This window comes from Lissotriton vulgaris, unplaced genomic scaffold (genome assembly GCF_964263255.1).
Source record: "Lissotriton vulgaris unplaced genomic scaffold, aLisVul1.2 SCAFFOLD_2618, whole genome shotgun sequence".
Lineage (NCBI taxonomy): Eukaryota > Metazoa > Chordata > Amphibia > Caudata > Salamandridae > Lissotriton > Lissotriton vulgaris.
In genome coordinates this window covers 93,373-101,153 of record NW_028253753.1, presented here as the reverse complement: position 1 = coordinate 101,153, position 7,781 = coordinate 93,373, and positions in this window count along the sequence as shown.

The window sequence follows — 7,781 nt, the reverse complement described above, 5'->3', positions numbered from 1 at the left end:
ACACGTACACCTTTACTGACTCCTCTGTGACCTGGGCAAGCGGACTCCACTGCCTGAAGCCAAACCTGTACGGCCAGTTCCTTTCCCAGTGGCCGAATGAGATTAGTATCAAGGCGCAACATGTCATAAACCTTTCATCGCATACAAACCATGCCTAATCTTACACCCACCTGTCCCTGTTTCTTTCTTTATGACTTGCTTTACGAGGAGGAGGTGCCCGTTTTTATTGGGGGTCCGTCGATATCTGATGAGAAAACTAGGCCTTGCCGGGTAATTGATTGTGGGCTGGACAAACTAATATGTGGGTTTATCATCATGACTCTGCTTTTTCTTTGTAGTGAAAATATGTGAATGGTCAACTGTAAAATAAGGAATGTTTGCCTAAAGCATAATATTTTGTATAAAAGAGAAGGCTGGCTTTGTAAGTTTGAGCAGTCTCCTGATAACATACACTGTGTTGTACTTCTAGGATACCTGTTACTGGCTGCAGCCAATAAATACGATCTTTGACTTCACCAAGAAGACTCTGTGTTTCTGTAGTCTGAAACAGGAAGGACTCGAAGTCTTCGGGTGTGTTTCCTGGCACCGCGGGGTTCTTAAAAACCCGGTACTTCAGTTGGCGCCCAATGTGGGGCAGTATCAGCGGTACCGGTCCAAGCCAGAGGTTCGTGAGGAGCTTCGTGTGAAAATTCTGGAGGAAGGCCGCCACTTCATCGACCCCTGTATGTCGACGTGGTCCGAAAGTCTTCGCTGCGAGGTTCCCCGCTTCCCGACTGCTACGAAGGACTGCTGCCCTGACTATCGCCCTGTTTTGGACCCTTGATGATTGGTAAAGCGAAACGTTAGACAAGTCTTCTGGTGACGTCATCGATACCTCAGTTAAGTATGAGTGGAGCGTCTCCCAGTCCTTAGTTTGGTTCTTAGTTTTTGGGTATCCCCTTGGGATCACTTTGTTTGGAACTTGCAAGTACCAAAGCCGAAGGACTCGTGTATTCACGAGACTATCGTATTCGATAATCCTTTGAAGTTTGAAGCTAGACTAGAGAGCGAAGATGCCTGGTCTTAGCAGACTTGGAAATCTGTTTTGTCTTGGTTGTAATAGGGATTCCCGATTGGAGGACTCGTGTCCGGTTCCTCTGATTGGAACTCCAACCTATGAACTTTATGTGAAACATGGCGTAGGCCCTATTTCATATAATGAAGTATGGATCCGATACACCAGGAAAGATGGTGTTTTAAAATGACCCCAATATGGTAGTTTCGATGCGGAGATTTTGGATAATCTAGAGATTAAAATTTTTAAGAAGAAAGCCCAGCCGGCAATGTTTGACTCTTTCCGCATATGGCGCAAAGAAGCCAAACAGAAAGAAATTAAATTAGCGAAGAAAAATAAACGTGAACGAGGTATGTCAATGGTACAAGCTGCTGTTGCGTTTAGGGATAATGAGGAAGAGCAAGAAAGCGAACAGATGCTTAGAGCAAAGAAGTTAGCGGTAGATAGATGCTACCCAGTTTTGCCGCCTAAAGAGCAGGAAGAAAAAAGATCTTGCGAAAGATCATTTAATGTCACATCTCTTGAGTTCACCACCTCCTTATGCAGAGAGTGCTAGGGCACCACCGCCACCAGTTGTGGTTGTGCAACCTCTGGTTGTTGTGCCACCCGTAATTCCTCCACAGCCAGCTCCTCTTCCATTGGCTACTATTCCTTTGGCGCAGCCTCCTCAGGGGCCGCCAACTTTGCCTCCCCCTTTGTCTGCTACTACTACGCCTGTCTGTAGTATTCCTTCTGGTCCGGCTTTGTGTTCTTCTACTGTTGTTCCGTCTTCCCTTATTCTTCCATCTTCTCCTTCTACTAGACAGCGTATGACTGCTGCTGTTTCTGGTTTCTTTTCTCCTTTGTTGGGACAATTGGGTATATCTCATGTGAATGAGGATAGACAATCACGTAGTCAGTTGCCTGATACGGATGAGCGTGTAGTATTGGATCACATGGCATGTAGATGGGTTACGTATATCTCCCAGTATGATCTTGAGGGTATTATGGATGTTTTCTGACAATGGAAAGCACCAAAGCAACGGTACGTTTTTGAAATGATGTGTGTGTTCCTCCATGAACAGTGGATGGACGAAGTGGGTAAAGCACCTGAAGAATTGTATCGAGTGCGTTCTGAGTTTGCGAAAGGGATAATTGTGAGTCTTCTCGACATCGAGAGATCGGTGTCGACGTTGTTGTCGTTTCGTAATAATGCTCCTTCTGAGCGATTGTTTGAGCCCGATTCTTCAGTGAGGAGAAAAGCGCGTCAATATCCGATGCGTGAGGTTCCTCCGGTGTGGAAGGAAGCAGTTCAGGCAAGTGCTGCGCAGAATATTATAGCTGCGCCTGCGCATTTTCAGCGAGTTTGGGTGCATGTTCCTTGGAAGCGTGTTGAAGTTCTGGCAATTAAGCAGACTTTACCTGATCCGCACAAAAATCCAGCGGGATTTTATAAAGAGCTCACTCAAACTGTGGGTTTGTGTGTCATGAATTTAGCGGACATAGACATGTTGTTTGGCAATGTTGTTCCACAGCCTATCTGGAACGTGATTCGACATACGGATCATGCTAATGAATTGGGTGACACCTGGATTAATCTTGTTGCTGCAAATGATAGACAAGTTGGAGGTGCTAAGCCTGAAGATCTTATTTCCGAACTGCCTGGTAGGATTATTAATTTCAGGAAGACTTTGATGCCCGAAGTGCGTGTTAATTGGGACAAGTTGTTTGCGTGTAAGCAGAAGAAAGACGAGACTGTCTCTGATTTCTTCACGCGGTTTGAAGAAACTTTTGTAGATCATAGTGGTCAGGATATGGCTACCGAAGGTGGCCAGAGATTGTTCATCGATAAATTCGTGCATAATTTGCTTCCCGAGTTGTGCACTAAGTTGAAGGATTCCGAGAGTGCTTGGCCCGTCTCCACGTCAGCACAGATTTTAGCTACGGCCCAGTACTATGAAAATAGGCGCAAAGATGAGTTAGAGAAAGCGGATAAGAAGACTAAGGAATTGAAGACTAAAGTTCTTCTACAGCAAGCTTAGCCACCCCGTACTAATAGTCAGCACGATTATCAGCAACCTCAGCAGTATTCGAGAAACTCGCAAAGAAACGAGTCTTCTCAACAGCGTTTTCCGTATGGTCCTAATCAGTGTGCGTATTGCAAAGAAGAGGGTCATTACAAGAATAGTTGTCCGGCTTTGTTGCAGCGCACGAATGGTGCTTCTGGTGTTAGAAGTCGAGGTGCTCAACAAGTGCCTAGAGGTAGAGGTCGTGGACAGAACGTACTTTCTTTGCCTCCACAGAACTCGATGAATAGTTTTGATCAACAGCAAGGTTCGTCTGGTAGGACAGCACAGTAATATATAGATGATTACTATGTTGAAGGTGTCGAAGTGACCGGTAATGATTGTTAGGACAGCCATGGACAAAGAGAGGGAGTTGTTTCAGTTCCAGTAGATCAGAGTGGACCTTATGTTGAGGTGATTACATCAGGTGTGTCAGAGCCTTTTCTGCTGGATACTGGTGCTACAAAGAGTTCTATTATGCACTCTAAACTCCCTGGCGCACCTTTGTCTGGCTTTGATAAAGTTTCTGTAGGTTTTTCTGGCGCCCCCGTTACTAATCCAATTTCTGCTCCATTGTCTCTTTCTGTTGGACCGCGTAAGATCGAAGCACCCCTTCTATTCACTACCGGTTGTAATGAGAATCTGTTGGGTTTGGATTTATTGAAGAGATTGTATGCGACACTGTATTGTTCTCCATCAGGAGTTCATCTTACCTTGGGTGAGAGAGTGATCTCTCCGATGTACCTGTCGAAGGATAGTATTCCATCTGAATTGTCTTCTTTACCGGATTCATTATGGGCCACTGGTCCGAATGATGTGGGCTTATTGGAAATTCCTCCATATGTTGTGACGCTTAAGGCGAATGCTAAGTTACCGCACATTCCACAATACCGCATCTCGAGTGATGGTGAGCGTGCACTTTTAGCGATCATTTATGATTTGATCGACAGAGGTGTTATTGAGGAAACGAGAGGTAATGTGTGTAATAGTTCTGTTTTGCCCGTCTTGAAGAGAACTGATTCTTCACAACCTCCTGTATACAGGTTTGTCATTGATCTTCGCGAAGTGAACAAAATTGTTGTTCCTCAATTTCCCGTTGTGCCTGATATTACTGCTTTACTGACTTTGATTCCGGCTACAGCCACATGTTTTTCGGTGATAGACTTGAAGAATGCTTTCTTCAGTATCCCGATTGCCATAGAGAGCAGGGATATCTTTGGATTCTCTTTAGGAGGACGAAGTTTCCGCTTTAAGCGCGCTCCTCAAGGCTATTGCGAGAGTCCATCGATCTATAGCCAAGCTTTGAAAACACAACTGGATTTGTTGGTTTTACCCGATGGTGCAGCCCTTATTCAGTATGTTGATGATTTGCTAGTTGCAGCTGATACTGAAGAGATTTGTAAGGAAGCCACTTTGTCATTACTACGCCACTTGTCTGATTGTCAGCATAAAGTTTCTCTCTCTAAGTTACAATATTGTCGACAAGAAGTAACCTACTTAGGTCAACTCTTATCGAAGGAGGGAAGGAAACTGACCCCAGAGAGAATTCAAGCTATTGTGAAAATGAGTGTTCCTAAGACGCAGAGAGAAGTGCGTGCCTTTTTGGGTATTACGTCGTACTGTAGACAGTGGATCCCTAATTTTTCTTTGTTAGCGAAGCCTTTGATAGCACTTACTGCTAAGGATACTCCAAATCCTATTCCTCGGACTGACGAATGTCAAAAGAGCTTTTCAGAATTACGTAATGCGTTGTGTTCAGCTCCTGTGTTGGGTACTCCCGACTACAGTAAACCTTTCACATTGTATGTTCACGAGAGAGAGGGATGTGCATTGTCAGTCTTGACTCAACGGTTTGGCGATAAGCAGCGTCCATGTGCTTACCTTTCGTCGACTTTAGATCCTGTAGCTAGAGCGTTGCCGAGTTTTTTGAGAGCCACAGTGGCAGCGGCTGTTTCAATTCGACAGTCTGCTGGTTTAGTTATGGACAATACGTTAGTGGTGATGGTTCCACATGCAATGGATACCTTGTTGAACCGTACGAAGACACAGCATTTAACTAGTGCTCGGTTGTCGGGTTACGAGTTGACGTTGTTAGCGAGTCATGTGCACATTAAACGATGCAATACGTTGAATCCAGCCACGTTGTTGCCAATTACAAGTGAGACAGATAGTGAAGAACAGCATGACTGTTTTCTGAGAACTGAAGAAGAGACGAAAGGGAGAGTAGACCTTGGGGATACTCCTCTTCCTGAATGTGATGGTACTTTGTGGGTTGATGGTTTGTGTTTTAAGTTGCCGAATGGTGATACGACTGCGGCATATGCTGTTACGACTTTGCATACGATTGTTGAAGCTGCACGTATCCCACATAATTCAGCACAAGCAGCAGAATTGATTGCACTTACGAGAGCGTGTGTGTTGTCGAAAGGAATGAGAGTTACCATATATACTGATAGCCAATATGCCTTTGGCGTGGCTCATAGCTTTGGAGGTTTGTGGTGTGAACGTGGATTTTTGACTTCACATGGAACAAAGATCCAACATGGACAGTTGGTGAATGATCTCCTTGAATCACTTACTTTGCCATTACAAGTAGCGATTGTGAAATGTAGTGCCCATAAGAGAGTTACGGATGATGTTGGTCGCGGAAATGCGTTTGCGGATGAAGTTGCGAAAGAAACTGCGAGAAATGTGATGAGTCGAATGTACGTTGCGGGTCCGGCGAGATGGGTCGCAGAGAAGAGTATGTGTGAAGATACGATTGAGAGTGTGAAATCCATCCAAGCTGAAGCTACAGAGAAAGAGTTGGATGAATGGAGAGTAAGCAAGGGTAGATTGGATTCGAATGGTTGTTGGACTGATTTGTCAGAGCATCAGAGATGGTTGTTACCTGACGCGTATGTGCTTGCGGTTGTGACAATGGCCCATGGAATGGCTCATATCAGCGTGAAAGGGATTTGCAAGTTGTTAGCTCCAGTATGACAAAATGCTGGAATTCCTAAATGTGCAGAGAATGTGGTCAAGAATTGCATGGTGTGTCTGAAATACAATCCTGGTAGTAGAACCCCAACTCCAGCTGGTCATTTTGCTCCTCCTACGTATCCGTTCGAGGTTTTGCAGCTAGATTTCATCCACATGGAAAGGTGCAACAATCTGAAATACGTACTCGTTGTTGTTTGTGCCTTTTCAAGATGGGTAGAAGTATATCCCTTAAAAGACAATACTGCCATATCCACAGCTAAAGCCCTTGTCAAAGAATTCTTCCCTAGGTTTGGAATGCCAAGAATGGTCTGGAGTGATAATGGGAGTGAATTTGTGGGTCGAGTGATGAAGAAAGTATGTGAAGGGCTAGGAATCCAACAAAAATTCCATGCTGCAAATCCCCGGTAGCTTGTCTCCTTTCTGGTAAAGAATTGGCTTGGTAGTTTAGTCTGCCCTGTTCCCATGATGCACTGGGCCAGGGACAGACTGATTTGCATATAGCCAGGTTCTGAGCTGGGATGGGGCAGTGAGATAAATAACGGTGATGGATCAAGCCCTGATCTTTGGACTGGGTAAGAGTGGTCTGCTCAATTCAGACACTCTGTTCATCACCACCCCCTTTTGTAAATCGATTTTGGCCACTATAGGTGTGGCAGGGTATACTCAGACATGAGTCCCTTTCTCACTGCTCCATCAGGATTCAAGCAAGCCGGGCCGAAGAGGCTGAAATGCCAGAAACCGGTCCCCGGTAGCTTGTCTCCTTTCTGGTAAAGAATTGGCTTGGTAGTTTAGTCTGCCCTGTTCCCATGATGCACTGGGCCAGGGACAGACTGATTTGCATATAGCCAGGTTCTGAGCTGGGATGGGGCAGTGAGATAAATAACGGTGATGGATCAAGCCCTGATCTTTGGACTGGGTAAGAGTGGTCTGCTCAATTCAGACACTCTGTTCATCACCACCCCCTTTTGTAAATCGATTTTGGCCACTATAGGTGTGGCAGGGTATACTCAGACATGAGTCCCTTTCTCACTGCTCCATCAGGATTCAAGCAAGCCGGGCCGAAGAGGCTGAAATGCCAGAAACCGGTCCCCGGTAGCTTGTCTCCTTTCTGGTAAAGAATTGGCTTGGTAGTTTAGTCTGCCCTGTTCCCATGATGCACTGGGCCAGGGACAGACTGATTTGCATATAGCCAGGTTCTGAGCTGGGATGGGGCAGTGAGATAAATAACGGTGATGGATCAAGCCCTGATCTTTGGACTGGGTAAGAGTGGTCTGCTCAATTCAGACACTCTGTTCATCACCACCCCCTTTTGTAAATCGATTTTGGCCACTATAGGTGTGGCAGGGTATACTCAGACATGAGTCCCTTTCTCACTGCTCCATCAGGATTCAAGCAAGCCGGGCCGAAGAGGCTGAAATGCCAGAAACCGGTCCCCGGTAGCTTGTCTCCTTTCTGGTAAAGAATTGGCTTGGTAGTTTAGTCTGCCCTGTTCCCATGATGCACTGGGCCAGGGACAGACTGATTTGCATATAGCCAGGTTCTGAGCTGGGATGGGGCAGTGAGATAAATAACGGTGATGGATCAAGCCCTGATCTTTGGACTGGGTAAGAGTGGTCTGCTCAATTCAGACACTCTGTTCATCACCACCCCCTTTTGTAAATCGATTTTGGCCTCTATAGGTGTGGCAGGGTATACTCAGA